This window comes from Cornus florida, unplaced genomic scaffold (assembly GCF_030987335.1).
Source record: "Cornus florida cultivar Cherokee Brave unplaced genomic scaffold, ASM3098733v1 CherokeeBrave_3.0.0_Hap2_Chr03, whole genome shotgun sequence".
Classification (NCBI taxonomy): Eukaryota; Viridiplantae; Streptophyta; class Magnoliopsida; order Cornales; family Cornaceae; genus Cornus; species Cornus florida.
Window position 1 is genome coordinate 82,710,699 of NW_026775573.1, and position 22,001 is coordinate 82,732,699.

At 36.1% G+C, this 22,001-nt stretch overlaps 1 long non-coding RNA gene across 1 annotated transcript in view; it reads left to right on the forward strand.

Annotated features, from left to right (window-relative positions):
• LOC132300815 (uncharacterized) overlaps positions 1 to 21,561 on the forward strand; it is a 33,020-nt gene extending 11,459 nt beyond the window's left edge. The window contains exon 2 of the long non-coding RNA XR_009480576.1: positions 21,287 to 21,561. This is a non-coding gene — a long non-coding RNA (uncharacterized LOC132300815). The remainder of the gene's footprint in view (positions 1 to 21,286) is intronic.
• The last annotated feature ends 440 nt before the right edge of the window (positions 21,562 to 22,001 follow it).

Here is a 22,001-nt window from a genome sequence, read left to right on the forward strand (position 1 = left end):
TTTTTAATATTAAAAATGATGAAATTGTTTCTCAACTGTAATATTTTTCAATCAAACAATATCTAGATATTATAACTTTCAACAATGAATTATCCATTATAGACTAAAACAAAAAACAAAAAAACAAATTAGAAGTTTTTTTTAAGCAAAAAAAGTTGTTTTAAAAAATTAATTTTTAAGGGAAAAAAACAAAAAATAAAAGATTTTTTAATTTATTTTTGGCCCAAATCAAATTTTTTTTGTAACAACCTGAACCCGAGGGTCCGAATCCCTAACCGGGTCCTTACCCGAACCCAAAGTTGTCTAATGTTACTATGGTCAATTCCAACGTCGATACACGATATACATGTCATCCCAAGGCTTATACAAAAAAATGAGATCACAAATATAAAAGATGTCAAAACAGTCTACTAACCCATTCAAACTTGTGGAGGAGCGTCGTCCGTCACTTTCTTTCCGTGATCTGAAAAATGGTAATAATGTCATGGGGTAAGCCAATCGCTCAGTAGGAAGTGTTTAAGACATACCTCTTATGACCCTGTGAATCCACACAAAGAATAGAGCATGAGTAAGCGGGATCATGCGTCGGAAAATAGGTAAAGTAATAACAACATCAACAAAAATGTAAACAAATCATCTGACCACCAAGTATGCACTATGTGCCAATGAAATGTCATGCAATGCAATGTCGCTACCCGTTTCCGAAATAATACCGTTTCACCTTTTTAAACTGTTAGTGCAGTCCGACCTATGGCACCTCCATGACATCACGAGACGAGAATTGGCTACTTATCCCCGACCACATGGCAACTCCAAGGTGTCGTTTTAGCCTAGGTAGCTCAACCTCACTAGGGTCTCTCCCTAACCTCTCTAGACCACATTAACACCACAGATCATTAGGCGACTCCTAGGCGTCCGAGTTTTCGCAAACAATTTTCAAAAAGCTTTTTCTCCAAAACAATTTCATTTATTTTTCAAATCATTTTCCATTTTTCTTTCCCAATGGAATGCATGAATGCTTCATATTTTCAATGCCAATTCAACAATGAAATATTCATACAAGCCACCACTCCCAACAACATACATATATATCATGCTTTAAATGGGCAATTTAACATATAGAACATACCATGGCATAAACTTAATATATTTTTCATCACATCATTACAAGGAACATATAATTGAACCAAATATTCATATAATCCACATTATCACATAAAACCATAAATAACATAAACAAAATAATCAAATTAAACACACTTAGGGGCGATTCAAGAGAGAAAATTTCTCTAGAACCAAAGAAAATGTGAATTAGAGCACTCGTACCTCAATTAGAAGAAAAAGTCCTAATTTCACCAAAATTTTGAAATCCCAAGGAATGGCCAAACAACACTTTGCTCCGATCAAAACGTCGGCCTCAACGCGCTCGTTGACTTTGCCTTCAGTGACAAAATCAAATTCTCAATGGTTTGTGTAGATCTTAGCTTGAAATTGAAGCAAAAAAGAAAAAGAAAATAGAATTGAAGAGAGAGAGAGAGAGAGATGTCTGCCGTGAGAGATGAGAGAAACTGATCATAACAAATGGCCAAGGCCATTATAATGGATATATAATGGTGGGTCTCGCCAGCCTAATAAATATCTCATTTAACATTTATAGATATTTAATGTACATACACTAATCCTACCATAATACATGTACAAGCACATAGCCACATAAAATGTATCGAATAATAAAGTATGAAATACCATGGACATAAGAAATAATACCTATGCTCAACACTCTGATAGCAGGTCCCACATGGGACTTCCCGGCTCGAAAAACAGAAAAATGCCGAAATGACAACCAATACATTTCCATGAGTTTTGGACTCAAGGAAATGTCACAATCAACACTCTAATACACTCGGCACACCCTACGGTGTTCGGCACGCAAAACGAGATAAGATTAAAATACCTTAAAAAAATCAAAAAAAATTTAGAAAATGGAAAATGATAAAAATCAGAAACTTTACATTCTACCCTCCTTAAAAAAATTTCATGCTTGAAATCTAACCTCCTTAAAAAAAAAAAAAGGAAGCCCATAGCCACACACTTTCTCGAGAAACATCTCATAAGATCACAAGACCATGAGTTCGCCAACCTTATTGCCTTTGACACCGGACGTCAATAGGCAATCACGCACTACTACCACTAAAACACAATGCTCACCACCCTTTGAGGGTACTTATCACTCACGACATCAGAACACAAGAATAACTAGACCCTACACCTGACTCAAAATAAACATCGGTTCACTCTACACTGCCACGAAAAACTCCAAAGCCCGAAAGAAGAACGGTCACAAGACCAGTATAAATGACAACATTAAATCACATCTCATCTTTCAAAGGACACACAGAACCTCATACAAGGAACCCCATCCATCTCACAATCAAGCTCAAACTCAATCTACACATTCCTGTCAAACCAAACACTCGCTATCTACCGCATAACTACACCATCGCATAAATGCACCAGAGATTACTAACCGCACTATTTGGCAATCATCACTCAAAACAACTTTAAGATGACTAAACAACAGATCTCCCAACGATTACATAATCATAAGTCACCAGAACAATAAAACGAATTATCTTGTACCCAGGACACAAATCCTCAAAATAAGATCTTCAATAATCAACGATCGTACTGTAAACCCTTTATCAGACACTTAGTCCTACCTAACACACCTCGTCACATGAGATAAACCACCCGAGTCCACACTGTCACACCAGCACAATGCATAATACCATACTCTCTGACTAATCGAAACAATCATTGACCTTTGACCCGATATTGTGCTAAAAAGGGACTGATTTAGAAGAAATAGTTGGTTAGGCCATTCTCATCATCGATCCAACCTTAACACAGACGTCGTTCTTATCCTCAGGTCCAAACCTCAAACACAATCTCACACAGTCCACAAAATAGCCATGAGATCCATTCACTATCTATCCATCGCTTTACATAACCTCAATAACTACATAGTCACATACCAGCTCTAAGAATCCCAATCATTCCTCAATCATACAACTTATAACAAGCTAAAAAAAAATACGGCACCAAATGTCACAATTATTAACCAGCATAAAAGATCTCCAATCTCCTCATAACACCCATACCAGGTAAACAACTCATAACATTACTCTATTCAATTCTTACATCGTTAAAACACACAATGCAACTATTTCATGCCTGAGATCACAAAACCAAGTCAATCTTTCCCATTATTCCTCAACGAAATCCCACCTTCACTTTCTCTAATCACGTAGTTCTAAGGTAACATCGACACTTGTCCTCAAGACACTGCTCGAATCTAACACCTATAAAAACATTCGAGTACATGACTCACATCATATCACATCACCTAATCATCCTCATACTGCCATTCATGATACACCCCCTAGCCATCACCGTTAGTACCAGACACTAGAAACATACAATCCCTATTCGGCAACTTATACCTCACATACCACCGGTCAAGACCACTCTCAGAACAAGCACTAAAAAAACCAAAGACTCCACCTACCACCGTGGGAGTGAGTCGACCCATTCAACCAAACCCTTACCCTTGAACTCTAATAGCATAACAAACCACACACAGGTTAGCCCATCCGCAGACGTGCACAACTCCTAAATGGAAGACAAGACTCACAACAAATGACGTCCTTACCAGGACTAGAACAAATAGAAGGGTAACGAACCCTGCTCTCACAAGAGACTGACGAATGCATCTGACACCTTGTCACACGCTGCTCACCAATCGTCCAACCGTCGACACCCAATCTCACCTGAGATGAACTAAACTCCTTACACACAAGGAGAAGAACCAACCGAATACGAAACCAAGAACTCAAATCTAAGCGATTTCGCCATTAATGGACTGTCAAACACCATCAACACCAGAACCTCGCACATGTTACACTACAATACTCATGCTAGTCAAAATCAAATAGATCCATATCACCCAATCGTCGAATACTAGGATACAACTCACAACACGATCATCAGATAAAAGCATCAATGCTCACATCACACTATCACATGAAAAGATCATAACCCATCGGACATCACGTTCCATTCTATCTAGAACCAGTCACTCCCAAATGAAAACCTCTATGCCACATAATGACATTAGATTCACCCATTCCATCTATACCTTTCCAAGCGACACTGCCTCGAACACCGTGCACATAAGTATCATGACCTCAGTCACAGCAACCCATTGATTTGTTAAAAGAAAAAGGTGCCTATATGGCAACATTGCCCTTACTGGCTCTAAAGACTAAACCGTCCATAATCGCCTCAATCATGCACACAACTCCATCGCATACCTAATAACATACGATAAATAACTTAGACTCCCTATTCCCCTTCGGATCATACCTCAAACCATTTTACTCATCAGTACTAAACATCACGCCATAACGCCTCTACTACCATTTTTTCCAAACAATAGTTCAAACCTATCACCCTACCGGACCATCAAGCCACTACCAAGCGATTCTTCCTCAAACATCCTTAAGATAATGCCATTATAACAAGAGAATAAGCATTACTCTCGATACTCCTCACAACGACCACTAGTTACCACTTGAAAAGAACCGCCATACGACAATGCCATGTCGACAAATCCCAATGGAAAAATGAGCACAAAAAACCAGAATGCTCAATATCCAACTGTCTCCTCAAACCATCTATAACACAATCAGTCATTAACACTTAATCAGTTACTCCGATCATTCTTCCCAAGACAATCAACATACTCAACCAAAAAAACCTTACGCCCTAGTGTCAAAACCATCACTTTCCCTCATTCCCGTTCCTCATAACACCCTAGGCCCCAACACAAGTAAAATGAGGCTACCAACTAAACCTACAAGATCACCCTCATTCCAATCATTCTTATCATCAGGCTACCTCTTTGGATCCTCAAACAACTAGCATTATCTCTTGATACCCTAGGCACAATTGAAACGCAACCCCAGTCCACAGCTTCCAAATTCTGAAATACAGTCTATTTAGTACATAATACCCACCATCCATCACTTCATCCGCAACCAACCAAGCACTTTAATGACCCCATACTACCTGCCTTATTGTGCAACCCTGCACTACACAACTAAAGCTGACCACCACACATCACTTCGACACTCTCTCGACAACCGTGCCAACCAAAAATCCCGCTTATCAATCGAGCCGTGCAATCAACTCACCGGGAGTCAATTACCAGCAGCACACCCTGAAGCTCTCCGAAATAGGAATCGCTCCTTGACAAGCTAGTTTCTAAAACAGACTCTTACAAGACCACGAAATGATCCACACCCAACAGTCAGTCACCCAGCACCGACATGAAGAACTAACACCTACGTCATCCTAGACTTACAAAGTCCAACAAGTCCCCATGACAGTAAGAACTAACACGCTTCTTTAAACTGTATTAAAGAACCCAAAATACGCATCTATAACCCATACCTACGTCATCCTAGACTTACAAAGTCCAACAAGTCCCCATGACAGTAAGAACTAACACGCTTCTTTAAACCGTACTAGAGAACCCAAAAGACGCATCTATAACCCATAAACTACATTCGTGACTCAAGTAACCTCTATCACACCCACCACAAACCGGTTCGGAGAGAACTTCAGTACCAAACTGTGACCTAAGTCGCGAACCCTAACCCCCTAAGGTCATACCTTTCTCCCATGAAAACTCCATCTCGTACACCTGACCTCCACGGTTATAAGAACCTATACATCGATGCATAATACTCACACACAACATAGACACTATTCCATGAAATACGAACTCATTCTAAAGTCGTGCTCTAAGCACCGCATAAAATATAACAAGAAGATCAGAATGACTATACACTGAATAGCTCAATCCATGAGCTAGAAGTCTAAGTCCTTCGTTCGATAAGAACCGGCACCCAAACAACCCTGGAGCAACCGAGCTCCTCTCCTATTCAGTTTAAAACTCACACAACTATCTATGTCGCAACAAGTACTCTACCGTATTAGCAACCATCCCATACTTAACCGTATATACACACATGAGCACATATATAATAACTGTACCGTTTACCATGATACAATCGTGTCCCTGCATTTAAAATTTAAACACTCCGTCATTATTTTAAAAAAAAAAAAATAAAAAAAAAATAAATACTTGCATAAACCATGCCTAAATAACCGTCACAATATCATACGAAACATGCTTCCACATATTGTGCACACTATTTGCCACATTATCATTTAAAATAAAACTGCACACACCGTGCCTACCACTTGTCGCCACCAAACTCCTTATACTTGTCATCTTATCATAATTAACATGCTTTCATTTACTTTCACATTTCATTTACATGGTAAAATCATATAATTATTCCACATACATAGCCATGTAACATAGATTTTAGCATTTAAACATGTAAACATGCGAACACATAGCAAGGAAACATGTCTTTTAAAACTGTGAACATATAAGCACATAGTCATGTAAGTAAGTAAACAGAAAAACAAGTTTTTCAAGCAACTAAGCACTTTAACACATAAACACATAGACAATGCAAATAACCCATCCATATAACCCTAGCTAGGCCTCTACCCATCATCCGAATGGTTTTCGAACCATCGCCTGTATGCCAAATTTGTAACGACCCGAACCCGAGGGTCCGAATCACTAACTAGGTCCTTACCCGAACCCAAGGTCGTCTAAGGGCATTATGGTCAATTTCAACGTTGGTACACGATATATGTGCCATCCCAAGGCTTATATAAAAAAATGAGATCACAAATACAAAAGATGTCAAATCATTCCACTAACCCATTCAAACTTGTTGAGGAGTGTTGTCCGTCACTTCCTTCCCGTGACCTGAAAAATGGTATAATGTAATAGGGTGAGCCAACCGCTCAGTAGGAAGTGTCTAAGACACACCTTTTATGATCCTATGAATCCACACAAAGAATAGAGTACGAGTAAGCGGGATCATGTCTCGGAATATAGGTAAAGCAATAACAACATCAACACAAATGTAAACAAGTCATCCGACCACCAAGTATGCACTACGTGCCAATGAAATGCCATGCCTTGTAATGTCACTCCCCATTTCTGAAACAATACCGTTTCACCTTTTCAAACTGTTAGTGCAGTCCGACCTATGACAACTCTATGGCGTCACAAGATGAGGATTGGCTAGCTATCCCCGATCACATAGCAAATCCAAGGCGTTATTTCGGCCTAGGTAGTTTAACCTCGCTAGGGTTTCTCCCTAACCTCTCTAGACTACACTGACACCACGGACCACTAGGAGACTCCTAGGCGACCGAGTTTTCGCAAACATTTTTAGAAAAGCTTTTTCCCCAAAACAATTTCATTTGTTTTTCAAAACATTTTTCCTTTTTCTTTCCCAATGGAATTCATGAATGTTTCATGTTTTCAATGCCAATTCAATAATGAAATTTTCATTTAAGCCACCACTCCTAACAACATACATATACATCATGCTTTAAATGGGTAATTTAACATATAGAACATACCATGGCATAAACTTAATATATTTTTCATCACATTATCACAGGGAACATATAATTGAACCAAATATTCATATAATCCACATTATCACATAAAACCCTAAATAACATAAACTAAATAATCAAATTAAACATACTTAGGGGAAATTCAAGAGAGACAAATTCACTAGAACCAAAGAAAATGTGGATTAGAGCACCACTACCTCAATTAGAAGAAAAAGTCCCAATTTCACCCAATTTTCGAAATCCCAAGGAGTGGCCAAACTGCACTTTGCTCCGATCAAAACGTCGGCCTCAATGCGCTTGTCGACTTTGCCTTCAGTGCAAAATGAAGTTCTCAATGGTTTGTGTGGATCTTAGCTTGAAATTGAAGCAAAAAAAAGAAAAAGAAAAAGAAAAGAGAACTGAAGAGAGAGAGAGAGATGTATGCTGTGAGAGATGAGAGAAACTGATCATAACAAATGGCCTTATGGCCATTATAATGGATATATAATGGTGGGTCCCACTAACTTAATAAATATCTTATTTAACATTTATATATATATATATAATATACATACACTAAACCCACAATAACACATGTGACGGCCCTGGTTTTTTAAGCCAGTGCGTCCTGCGATGCCTCGATAACGGATCCCAAATACGAAAGCGAAAATAGAAACCAAGTATCTAGAGATGCAATACATCTCTAAGACGCCAAAGCGACCTTCCATGAGTTCACGGAACTCAACGAGAATGAAAACGGAAGCTAGGGTTGAAAATAGACTAAGTATGGCCCCAAGGGCAAAATGGTCTTTTCAGATGGAAACAAAGTATCGAGATGTACATCATTTGTAAGACATAAACATGACTTCCAATGAAGCCACAGAACTCAAAAGAAAACAAAGCGGAAGCGACATTTTATAGATAGACAAGTTTAGCCCTAGAGGCAAAATGATTATTTTACAAAAGATTTTGGGTTCTACTGAGTACACCATTGGATAAACAATGAAAAATTAATGATGTTAGACTCAAGAATCACTTAATTCGGAGTCTGGATGAAGGAGAAAAGCCAAAAACAAATTCGGTGTCGTCACGGCCATGGCGGGACACCAAGGAAACTCCTGCGTAATATGCGTAAAACAACTAAAAATACAATTTAGCATAATTGGAACCTCCAATACAATGCGACAAGATATAGATTATCAAAGTTATTAACTTGAAATCTAAAATGCGAAAACAACTAAAGTACAATTTAGCATAATTGGAACCTCCAATACAACACAACAAAATATAGATTATCAAAGTTATTAACTTGAAATCTAAAATGCGTAAACAATTAAAGTGGTTCATTCCACTTAACGTCTATGTTCCAAATGAGTCTATAGGTTATCCTAAGCTACATTAGGACAATAAAACGCAAATCACAATATCAATGCAATTTAACCAACATTGGAACTTCTAATACAATGCAATAAGGCATAATTTCACAAAGTTATCAACTTGGAATTTAAAATGCGAAAATAACTAAATGATACAATTTAACATAATTGGAACCTCCAATACATTGCAACAAGATATAAATTCACAAAGTTATAAACTTGGAATTTAAAATGCGAAATCAAACAAATGTGGATATACTTAGACATCACATCGGATCAGACCGACAATTATAGCTATTGTGGGTTACTAGCCAGTAGGGAACTACCCTAGTGCGCATGTGTGAGGAGAGCTAATCTCCCTCCCTATAGCCATACTATAGTCATATTTGAAGTAGACGACATCCCAAGTTTCCAAAATCAACAAGTTGTGCAACAATATATATATCAACATGCATATACAAGGTAATAAACTATCTACCATGCACAAACCAATTTTGGAAACCACAATACATGCTCTAAGTCCACAACTACAATGGCATGTAAAATGTTGAATCTTCAGTGTGTGATTCTTTACACGTACAAGGCATATAAATATCAAATCTTCAGTGTGCGATTCGTTATACGCAACAACAATATTATTCAATAATGAAAATATAATCTCATGAATATAATACAAATCTGAAATTATGATTTAAACATACAATTAACATCAAATACATGATTAAATCATTAATGCAACAAAATTGAAAATTAATTAAATAAAATAATTAATTTCAATAGATTTCAAATCTCATACAAATATTCCCTAATTAATATATGTCAAATATCATAGTATGGTCATTACATATATCAAGTCAAATACTTATTTAAATGACTAGAATACTTCAATAAAAATTAATTAAACTAATCAATTAATTTCTCTAGATTTCAAATCAACTTCAAATGACTTCAAATAATTATATATCAAATACTATATCTTGGTCAATGCATATATTAACTCAAAAACTTAATTACTCCACTGGAACAATTAAACAGAATTTAATTAAGATATGATAATTAAATCTCTAGATTTTAAAACTACTCCAAATGATTCCAAATTAATATATGCTAAGAAAAAAGTCAAGGGTATTACATATATCAAATTAAAAACATAACTAAATCAATGGGACTATTAAATAGATTTTAATTAATTAATTTAATTAAAATCTCTCGATTTTAAAATTTTTCTAAATATTCTCAATTTAATATATGTCTAAGAACATGTCAAGGCCTAATTTAATATCATGTTACAAGTTAATTTCACACTAGATATAACTATGTGGATTAAATTTCATACAAAGAAAATAATTAAATAAAATTCTAGATTACATACCAAGACATGCATACATGTTATATAAGCCTTAAAAATAATTAAAACACCGAGAATTAAATCCTATAACATCTCCTACCTTGATTTGAGATGAAAATCTCAAAGGACACCAAAATGAAACCTCTCCGAATCCGACGATACTTCGGGGTTATGAAGGGGACAATGAGGGGAGCAAGAAGTACTTTTGCGGAAACACCAAAATCCAAACCCGAACTCAAAAATGGTCAAAACCGGATTCTAAAAGAAGGGAATCAAAGATCTCGCCATGGCCTACAACAATGCCTTCATCGGCGAGGGAAGAATCAAAGGGGAAGAAGTCCAAAGGGAAGGAAAGAAGGTGGCAGCCATGGGAGAGAGAGCTCACCGGCCATGGGAGAGAGAGAAGAATTTTGATATTTTCTCTCTCCTACTCCCTATTTATAAATTTTCTAAAAATTGCCCCGAATAGGTCCCGCCCGGCCCCGAAAAGCAAAATCTGTGTATATGCACTCAAATGGTAAAATACTGTGAATAAAAAAGAACCAAAATGAGAAAAAATGAATAATGGAAGAAACAGTGTCAAAAATTGAATCTCGAGGAGAAAGATATGTCCCGAACAAGTTCAACGGCAACTAGGGTCGGAAACCCTAAAATTAGGAAAAATGATCGGAAGGTAATTCTAAGAGTACGCGACTTGACGAAAAGTAAAAATAAATCCCGTACAAGGATCCAAACTCAAAACGAGGCATTTTGTAATAATTTTTGTTAATTGTATAATGGCCCCTCCAAAAAGGGATAACTGCACGAATGACCCAAAATGAAAATATCTTCCAAAATATATTTTCTTAAAAACCCCCAAAATAAAATATCTTCAAAAGATATTTATTAAAAAACACCCCAAGAAAGAAGAATGTTTCCGAAGGAACTTTGCATCCATGCCCCTACGGATACAGTAAACAACTAACGTATTTTTCTACAAAAGTAAAGATACGTATTTCGTGGAAACCAAATGGAATGAAGGTAAATGAAGTCAAAAATCAACTCCGACCACAAAAAGTGAGGTTACTTGAAAGAAGTGACAAACGGGGAAAAAACGAAAAAGGAAAATGTCTGAAAAAGAAAAGATGAGACGGCACGGTCTTCAGAAGGACGATACCAATCTCCGAAAAGAATAAGTGTCGGGAATTATTCCCGAGCACTCATGATGATCCAAAGAGTTAAAACTCAGACTCAGAAGGGAAAACATCAACAGAAAAAATTTATCCGTAAAAACAGGGAAAAAGAAAGGAAGGAAAATGACAGGGTCATTACAACACATGTACAAGCACATAGCTACATAAAATGCATCGAATAATAAAGTCTGAAATACCATGAACCCGAGAAATAATACCCGTGCTAAACACTCCAATAGTGGGTCCCACCTTGGACTTCCCGACCCGAAAAATAAAAAAAAGCCGAAATAGCAACCAATACATTTCCAAGAGTTCTACATTCAAGGAAATGTCCCAATCAACACTCTGACACACCCAACACACCTTATGGTGTTCGGCACATAAAACAAGATAATACGAAGATACCCTCGAAAAATCAGAAAATTTCCAGAAAATGAAAAATAATAAAAATCAGAAACATTACATTGTTTGGACAAACAATGCCTAAACATTATATTTTTTCGTTAATGAATTTTATTTTATTTTATATTTAAAAAAGAGCTCAAAATAACCCATTTTTGGGTTTTTTTTTCCAAAAAAACCTTGCAGCCAAACAAGAAAAAATCTCCCCCAAAAATGACCCCGTTTTGGCAGCGAATAAGACAAAAAAATTACAGGGATCAGGCTTGGGCTCGCGGAATATACCGTGAGCCCTTGTGGGCCTACCCATTTTTCGCAAGACTGATGGAGCGCTTCTGGTCTGTTTAGCTAGAGGTAAGGGCTTTCCGTGAGCCCAGTGTGGAAGCTATTATATAAGCAAGGAGAGGAAATAAATAAACTAGAGGGAGATGTAGGAATTTCGTAGCCATTTAAATTTTGAATTAAATAGCTTCACATTATAATAATTTTAAGGGATTATTTCATATAAAGGGTAGTAATGACCCATATTTATTATTTGTGTGACGGCCTGAATTTCAAAGAACCCGGTCCGTCAGCGAGTAACTCGAAAACTGACCTAATAATGGATTCCAAATGCGGAAGCAATAAAAAGAGAAGTGGTCTCTAGGGATGGACATCACCCCTAAGACTCCAAAGTGACCTTCTAAGAAGTCATGAAACTCAAAAAGAAACAAATGTGGAAGGTAGGGTTTGAAACGGACAAAGTGAACCACTAGGGGTAAAATGGTTATTTTAAGCAAAAAGGGATGCTACTGTGCATACCATTGGATATATAACAAAGAATTCATAAAATTTGACTCAAAAATTACCGGATTTGGGGTTAGAATGAAGAAGATATGAATTTCTAAATTTTACAAAAATTTGACAAAATGTGCCCAGTGCGATCAATCGTTCTGTGGAGCGATTGATCCTAATTTTTTTTTGAACGATCCAAAAGTTAAAAATTAAAACTGAAAAAAATGTGCCTACGATCGATCGTAATTTGGGTATGGCCGAATGAACGATGAAAAAGTATATGGTCTCTATGGAGCGATCGGTCGAAACCATTTTCGATCGATAGTAAAATTTACGAATGGTTGGGCTGCAATCGTGAAGTTTTTGAAAACGCTTATTTTTCGAAGCAAAAACGAGACTTTTTTGAAAACTTTTGTGAAGCAACCCCCCCTAAAAATGAGTCCTCTAATCAACCATGGTCTAAACCAAATATAAAATGCAATAAAAAATGACCAAAATGCTCCCAAGATTAAACTACGTCAAGAGATAAAAATATGCTAAAAAATGACATACATTTCATACATAAAAGTTCTTGGCCCTTGGCCTCATTACATATAAGTTAAAGTAGCATCAAAATAAAGTACTTAAGGACTTATTACACAACCAAAAGGAAGAGAGGCATGCTTCTAAACAAGTTATACATAAATAACTTCAAAAGAGCTATATCATGCCAACACTTGCGCGTCAAAAATATATATAAGATGTCCAAATGAAACTCAAGCCAAGCTAGGGATGTTGTGCATCCAAAAAGAGAGTCTCCTTACCTAAAAAACAAATATTAACTAGGGTGAGTAAACGAGTTACTCAATAGGATGAAGCCTATGCGTATACCCTAAAGTTTCAATGGTTTTTGAAAGTGTAATATAAACCAAACACATGTGGATCATGCCTCCTAACGTCTAGTTTCAAGGGGGAAGCTAAGGGATCATCCAAAGCTATGCTTGAAACAATTTGAAAGCAATCCACAATAGGTAATATGCTTAACGATATTGGAATATCCTATGAAATGCAACAAGTTATAACCTCAAAGTATATTAACTTGTAAAATGAAATGCGAAATCAACAATATGGAAAACTTGGAAGCGGCATCCGGTTATGAACTTCACAATGCAAGACAAGTAGTTGTTTCGGGCTTCTAACCCACAATGAACTACCTAAATGCGTACTCTATTGGGGAGAACTCATACCTCCCGCACTAGGGCCTTACCCTAGCCATGTCAAAGTTTCATTGTCCTAAGTATTTTCAAAATCAACAATTCTGTCACAACAATTACATAGATATACAATGCATTTAGACACCTTCCATACACATCCGAAGTTCGAATACACACACACAACCATGCCCTAAGTCCTCAAGCTACAATGGCATTAGCTATGTCAAGATTACAATGTAAATACAACTATACTACTACAAGGTTGTCAAAATAGGCAATTCATTCATGCTATCAAAGTAAGCTTAAATCCCTAATTTTAGACAACAAAATAGTTTAATTTCACACATAATCAATAACAAGAATAATTCTAGAATATTATAGTTACAACAACAAAATAATACTAGAATTTAATTCTCTACTAAATGAAATAACAACTACACAAGAGATTACTCATATATACGTCTTGCACAAAATGAAACCTTAGGTTAGATATAACAACATTCATCTAAATACATCTGTAGAACTTCATATAACATGCATACAATGTATATCAATCTCAAAGAACGCAAGATACACAAAGAATATAAACATAAGGCAACCCCTACCTCACTAGAGAATTGTATCTCTAGAATCCTCAAGGAAAAGGTGTTGAGATTTTTCTCTCTTGTAATTCGGGATTGTATAGATTGTATAGGTGTAGGATTGACTAATTTGTAGGTAATTAATTTCCCAATTCTTGTATAATTAGTTACCTAATTTGGCTAGGTTTTATTCTATAAATTGTATCTATCCCCATCAGTGAATAAGATCGATATATAATTTTAAATCCCATATTTTTCCTCTGAATTGAAGATGGTATCAGAGCCTACCAAATAGGCTTTGAATCTCTTTGAAACCTAGAAATCCAAGTCACTGTTCCACAACAAACAACTAAACCTCTTAAATCCTTTAGGAATTTTTTTTTTTTTTTAAAAAAAAAAAATCTCTTTGAAACCTTGAAACCCAGAAATCCAAGCCGTGGTGCTGTCTGTGTCGTTGTGCTATTGACTTAGCGATTTGTTTATTTGAAGCTATTTTTTTTTTCCTCTGGTGTCGTAATACACTGTCCCATTACAATCAGATTGGTCATACCAAAAGCTGCTGTTTCGAACTTGTGGGATATCAGGAATGGCGGGATCATAGCCGTTAGAAGAAAAATTCGAAGAAAACCTCCACTGCAGTAGTTGTTGAAATAAAGACAAAGGATGATGTTGCTAAAAAGGTCTTGGGGTTGGTAGTGACTGTAAATAATGGTGGTACGATTTTAAATATTTCTACACCTATTTCTAATAGTGCATGTATAATTGATTATGGTGCTATAGATCCTATGACATTTGATTCTAGACAGGTCTCACCTCTTAATTCGTTCTTACAAAACTTTGTTTCTACTGCTAATGGTACTTCGACCCTAGTTATTGGGGAAGGATCTTTGACCCTCACTAATAATCTGAATTTAGATTCTGTTTTAGTTGTTCTATACTTAGATTATAACCTTTTGTTAGTTTCCCAAATAACCAAAGCTTTATCTTGTGTTGTAATTTTTTGGCCTGATTTTTGTGTGTTTAAGGACATCCAAACAAAGCAGACGATTGGTTGTGGTATTAGGCGAGGGAAGCTATATTACTTGGACTTGATGTCAAAAAGTTCTGACAAGTTACGACAAGCGTTAATAGTGGATGGTTTTAAGGAGAACAAAAAGAAATCTGAAAACTGGTTATGGCATCGACATCTGGGGCATGCTTCCTTTGGTTATCTGAAAAAATTATTTCCTAGTTTGTTTGCAAAATTTGATGTTTCTAGTTTCTGCTGTGATATTTGTGAACTAGCAAAGAGCCACCGTGCTTCATTTCCATTATATTTGAAGAAAAGTCCACTTCCTTTTATGGTTATACATTTTGATGTTTGGGGTCCGTCTAAAGTCACTACTTTAAGTGGATCGCATTGGTTTGTTACTTTTATTGATGAAGTCCAAAGGTGAAGTGAACTTATTATTTCAAAAGTTCCATAAAATGGTTTAAACTCAATACAATGCACATATTCAGGCTCTCCATATTGACAATGGTAGAGAATATAAGAGTTTTGACCTTCAACAGTATGTGGAATCTTATGGAACTATTCATCAAACCACTTGTTCCAATACACCCTAGCAGAGCGCAAAAATTGACACTTGTTGGAGGTTGTTCGTGCTTCATTGATAAAAGCTCATATGTCATTATCGTATTGGGGAGAAACATTTACCTTTGCAGTATATCTAATCAATCGAGCATTGCGATGTGTCTTTCGTGCTTCATTGATAACTCTATTGACTTCTGAACACTATTGCAGGCTCTTACTAACGTAGTTGTTGCCCCATCCGTCCCAAATTTACCTCCTCATGTCTTTCGTTATGTAACATTTGTACACCTCCATAAGCATCAACGCAATAAGTTAACTCCTTGAGCATTGCGATGTGTTTTTCTCGGATATGCTACTCATCAAAAGGGGTATCGCTGTTATCACCCTCCAACTCGACGAATGTTTATCACAATGGATGTTGTCTTCTATGAAGACTTGATGTATGTTTTCGCTGAGCCTGAACTTCAGGGGGAGTACCAGAAAGAAATTCAGATTCTAGATTATAATTATCACACTTCTGATGAAGGCAAATCTCCTGAATCTAGAGACCATGATATGGGCATAAACTTGGATTCTAGTGGTGATGGCTCATAAGTTGGACCACTCAATTAGGAATTGGGCGAATTGGATTCGAGTGGTATAAGTTTGGATCAAAGTGGTGATGAAATCCCAAAAACGGAAAGTATGGCTCCAACTCCACCGTTGTCCGAGTTTGAGTCCCTAGGAACTGATATATCAAACCAATCGCTTGTTGAGGATGTTCCTGATTTAATGTATGAGCCACTCAGAAAACAATTATCACAACATCACACTAGAGGTTTTCCTAAACCCATATATGAACCAAAACTTTCTAGCAAAGTTAAGTATCATATGATTCATTATGTGTCAAACCATCGTTTTTCATAATCAAATTTGTCATTTGTAAATCAATTATCTACTGTATCTATTCCTAACAGTGTGTAGTAAGTGAGATACCCCTCGACTCCAAGACATGGGTTGATCAGGCCCAAGCCCAAACCCGAGGGAATATCGAACAATTAAAGTATTTAGCAAGCATTTGAATACAAAAAATAAATAACTAAGAATAAATAAAAGAGCTGAAGGAAAAACTAAAATAATCAAACCTTGAATTAATAAAATAATCCTCCATAAAAATAATTCAATAAAATCCTCCAATAATAAATCCAATCCTTTGATACCATTACAACTTGGGAATCCATCATGTGGACCCCTAATAAAACCAACTAAAGAAAACTGAAAAGAAAAAAATATAGATAGAACTCTATGTCAAGTCAGTAGAGTGATGATGACTGTCTCTACTCAGCACGAACAATCCCTAAGCCTGAATCCGATGAACACCTGAAAAATAATAATGGGTCAGGCCCACGAACAAGTTATACTCTACTATAATCCAAGCAGAGATCTGATACATGTATACATCCTAATCAACTTAACAATAACTAGTAGTTCATATATATTTAAATACACACTAAAGGAATCTCACTGGACTATAGGGTTACCTCAACCTGAATAGTAAGCAGCATGCAAAACGAACATATAATGGGCATGAGTACCTAAACCTACCAGGGCACACAACTACACTATATCTAGTTACACATCCCTGACAATATTGTAACGACCCAGTCATTTGCCTTCCTTTCCTTTTTTCTGAAATTTTACAAATGAAATTTTTTCGTTTAATTTTCTTTTTTGAGCTCTGTTTCATGTCACTTAGTGTCATCTCGAGTGCTCGGAATTGGTTCCCGAGACTTTTTTCCGTGGATTGACAACTTCCTTTGAGGACCGAGTCATTTTCACATTTTTCGTTTTTCGACACTATTCACTTTTCGTCATTTTCCCTATTTCATCCTTTTCCCTATTTTGTCTTTTCCCCGTTTGACACTTTGTTGGCGTAACCACACTTCTTGTGTTCGGAGTTGGTTTTTGACTTCATGTATCTCCATCTTGAGTGGTTTCCACGAAATACGTATCTTTACTTTTGTAAGAAAGTACTCTGGTTGCTCCCGATATCCATAGGGGCATGGATGCAAAGTTCTTTGAAATTATTTTCTTTTCTTGGGGTATTTTTCATAAATATCTTTTGAAGATATTTTATTTCAGGGGCATTTAAGAAAATATCTTTTGGAAGATATTTTCATTCTGGGGCAGTTTCGCAGTTAACCCTTTTTGTAGGGGCCATTGTGCAATTAACGAAAGTTATTGCAAACTGTCTCGTCTGGAGCTTGAATCCTCGTATGGGATTCATTTTCACATTTCGTCGAGTCGTGGACTCTTAGAATTCCGTTCTGGTCGTTTTTCTCCAGTTTCAGAATTTCTGGACCTAGTTGCCGCCGAACTTGTTTGGGGCATAACTTTCTGCTCGGGACTCAGTTTTTGACACCGTTTCTTCCGTTATTCATATTTTATCATTTTGAATCTTTTTCATTCACAAAGTTTTGCCATTTGAGTGAGTCTGCTCAAATTTTACTTTTTCAGACCCGGCGGGGTCCGTTCGGGGCACTTTTTGAGATTTCTATAAAAGGGGGGTGAGATATTTCATTTTTCATCTTCTCCCCTCTTCATGCACGACCTGGAGCTCCCATGGCAGCCCAAGGGGTGCTGCCATCTTCTCTCTCCTCTTTTGGTTCACTTTTCATTGATGGAAAGTCTTCGGCCTTAACGTTTGTTGTTCCCCTCGCCGTGCTCTACCTTTCCCCCTTATTAGAATTCAGTTTTGACCATTTCTTGAGTTTGGTTTTGAGGTCAAGTTATGATTTTGATGGGACTTTCATGGGGGTTATGTTCACGGCGTTGTCCCCAATAAAACCTCTCGGTATCGTCGAATTCGGAGCACTTTTATTTTGGTGGGCCTTTGGGATTTTCATCTCAAATTGAGGTAGGAGATGTTCTAGGTTTAAATTCTTGTTATATAGCATGCTTGTGATGCTTATACTACTTATTTGCATGATTAAATATAAAATCTAGAGATTTTATTATTTATTTTTCTTGTACGGGATCTAATTTTTCTGGTTGCTCATGACTTGGTTTAAACATGTAGCATGATTTTATATTGCCCCTTGATATGCTCATTGTCGTGTATTAAAATTGGAACATTTGAATAAGTATTAAAGATTTTATTTAATATTTATCTTAGGTGAAAGATTAATTCACATGGCCTTAACTAGCTTGAAATTAATATGTGTTAGCATATTATATTAGGCCTTAGCATGTTCTTCAACATAGTTGAATTTGAAAGTAATTGGAGGTGTTTTGAAAATTAGTAATTATTAATTAAGTTGATTAATTAATTTGCCCCGAGTGCACTATTCACTCTATTTGAATTCCGACCTGATATTCTTGATCTACATGCCATATAGCTTCACATATATTTGATTTAAAATATTCGGTGAGGTTTTGAAACCTTTCATTTAATTAATTTCATTGTTTAAGATTTAATTCTCATGGTGATATACAACTTGGAATTGAATTGTGGCATGCTAGAAAATTAAGTTTTGGTGTGGTTATTCACATATATTAAATTGGGATTAATTGCATGAGAATTGCAACCTTTATTTTATATTTAACTTTAGTGAAAGTTTAATTTACATAGGTGTAACTTGCATGAAATAAGCTTGTAATGTGATATTACATTAGTCCTTAGCATGTTCTCTAAGATATGTTAAATTGAGAGCATTTGGTTAAGTTTGAAAATCTAGAGATTTTAATTAAAAGAATTAATTAAAATCTATTTTGTGGTCCCATTAGCTTAATTAAGATTTTAACTTGATATTTGTATTGGCCATGACTTGTTTACTAGTATATATTAATTGTGGACCATTTGAAGTTGCTTTAGAACCTTGGTAATTAAATTAGCATGATTTAATTAGAGTTCTACTTTGTTGTTCCAATAACCTAATTGAGTTTTAGAATGGATATAGGTGATGACCATGCCATGTTCTTTAATATGTATTAACTTGAGGTTATTTGGAATTGAATTAGAATCTAAGGAATTTAATTATTTTTATTTAATCAAATTCTATCGAATTAAGATATAGATTTAATTGTGTTTGAAAGTCGTTTCTATATCAAAATTCTGGACATGGACTTGTTGTATATTTATTTGGTTATGTTTTGAGCATTGAATAACATAGTTGCTATGTTTGTACTCATGAGAATATGTTTTTCTTATTGAATATATTATTGTCTTGTGTAATGATTTGCACACTTCGTATTTAACATCATTCATGCATAGCGTGTAACGAATCGCACACTGAAGATTCGACTTTCATCACATCATATTAGTTGTGGACTTAGAGCATGTATTGTATAGGTTTCCAAATTTGGTTGTGCTTAGTAGATAGTTGATTATCTTGTATATTCCTATTGATATATGCGTTGTTGCACAACTTGTTGATTTTGGAAACTTGGGGATGTCGTTGTTTGACTATGGCTAGGACGTGGTTCTAGTACGGGGGGTAGTCTCTCTATATGGTCTAGTACGCACGTAGGGAGGTTACCCATGGGCTAGTAACCCTAAAGTAACTATGTTGTCGGTCTGATCCGGCGTGACGTCCGAGTATCCACTTTGTTTAATTTCGCATTTCATTTTCAAGTTGATAACTAGATGATGTTGTAACTTGTTGTTTCTTATTTGTCGTTCCATTTTAAGTTACAGGATGTTAACTGTGCGAAATTGTGCTTTATGCTTTGTATTGGAAGTTCCAATGTTGGTTAAATTGCATCGATATTGAAAATCGTGTTTTGATGTTCTAATAAAGCTTAGAATTGATCCTATTGATTCATTTATAACATAGACGTTAGGTGGCATGAACCACTACTGTTATTTTGTGCTTTAGATTCTAAGTTGATGGCTTTGAGAACTTAAACCTTGTTGCATTGTATAACATGCTCTTTTGTTGTTGAATTGTATGGATAATGTGATTCTTGTTAACTTGTATTCAAATATGCTTTTGTCATGTTGGATGGATTACTCTAGACCTAGTTCAATTGTATTGAAAATGCAATTCATGTTAATCTATGCTCAAGCATTGTTCTTGTCGTGTTCTTTGGATTATCTCAACCATGATTCGTTTCATACACGTATGTATATCATGATTCTTATTGCTTAGACTCTAAGGTAGCTTAGGATGCTTCCCGAGTCTCACTTAGACATAGACGTTAGGTGGCATGAGCCCCTTTAACATGTTTCACCTTAAGGTGATAAATTTGTAAAATGCTATGTCGATGCATGCTCATCTCCTACGAGTAGCTTTATGTTACTCACCCCTACGATACTGGGACATATTTCAGGTACGAAGACTTGGTTCGTGACGCCTAGCATTCCTTTGATGTCGTGTAGCTTTCAAGTTTCAATTTCATACAAATATTAGCATGAAATGTCATTTTGTAGACTTATATATCAAAATATGTATATTTGATTCCATGTATGTAATGTGTACTTAAGTACACTCTTTTCAATGTATTTAATATGTATGAGATGAGGCCGGAGGCCAATGACATGTATATTGTATTCTATACAACTTTTTAACTTCATGAAATGTTATGAAAACCTTGAAAAATTGCAAGTCATTGCTTCACCATGGTTGCATCGGGTGTGGGAATTCCATTCTCATTCTTTCATAGGGTCTCATAAATCATGTTTGAAGTGTGGCCAAGGGCCAAACGGTCATTTGATCCCGTTTTGTATTTTTGGATTCCATGTTTTCCATTCCAAGTCCATTTTTGCCTTTTTGCCCTTTGGGGGGTCGGATTTTGCATCGGTTATATTTTTAAGTCGTGGATCATTTTAGCATGTCCAAATAGGTACGTTATGTTTGCATGCATGGTCGTTTCTAGGCAAAACCTTATCGTTTGTGTTTTGAGCCTCCTACGATTTCATTTTGCGTTTTCGTTGCATATTCTGATCTAGGGGTATTCTAGACTTTTTAATTCAGTTTTATTTCCTTCTTTCAACATGGTTGAATAGAAAATATGATTTTAGGGGGGGGTTTTTTTTCGTGTTTTT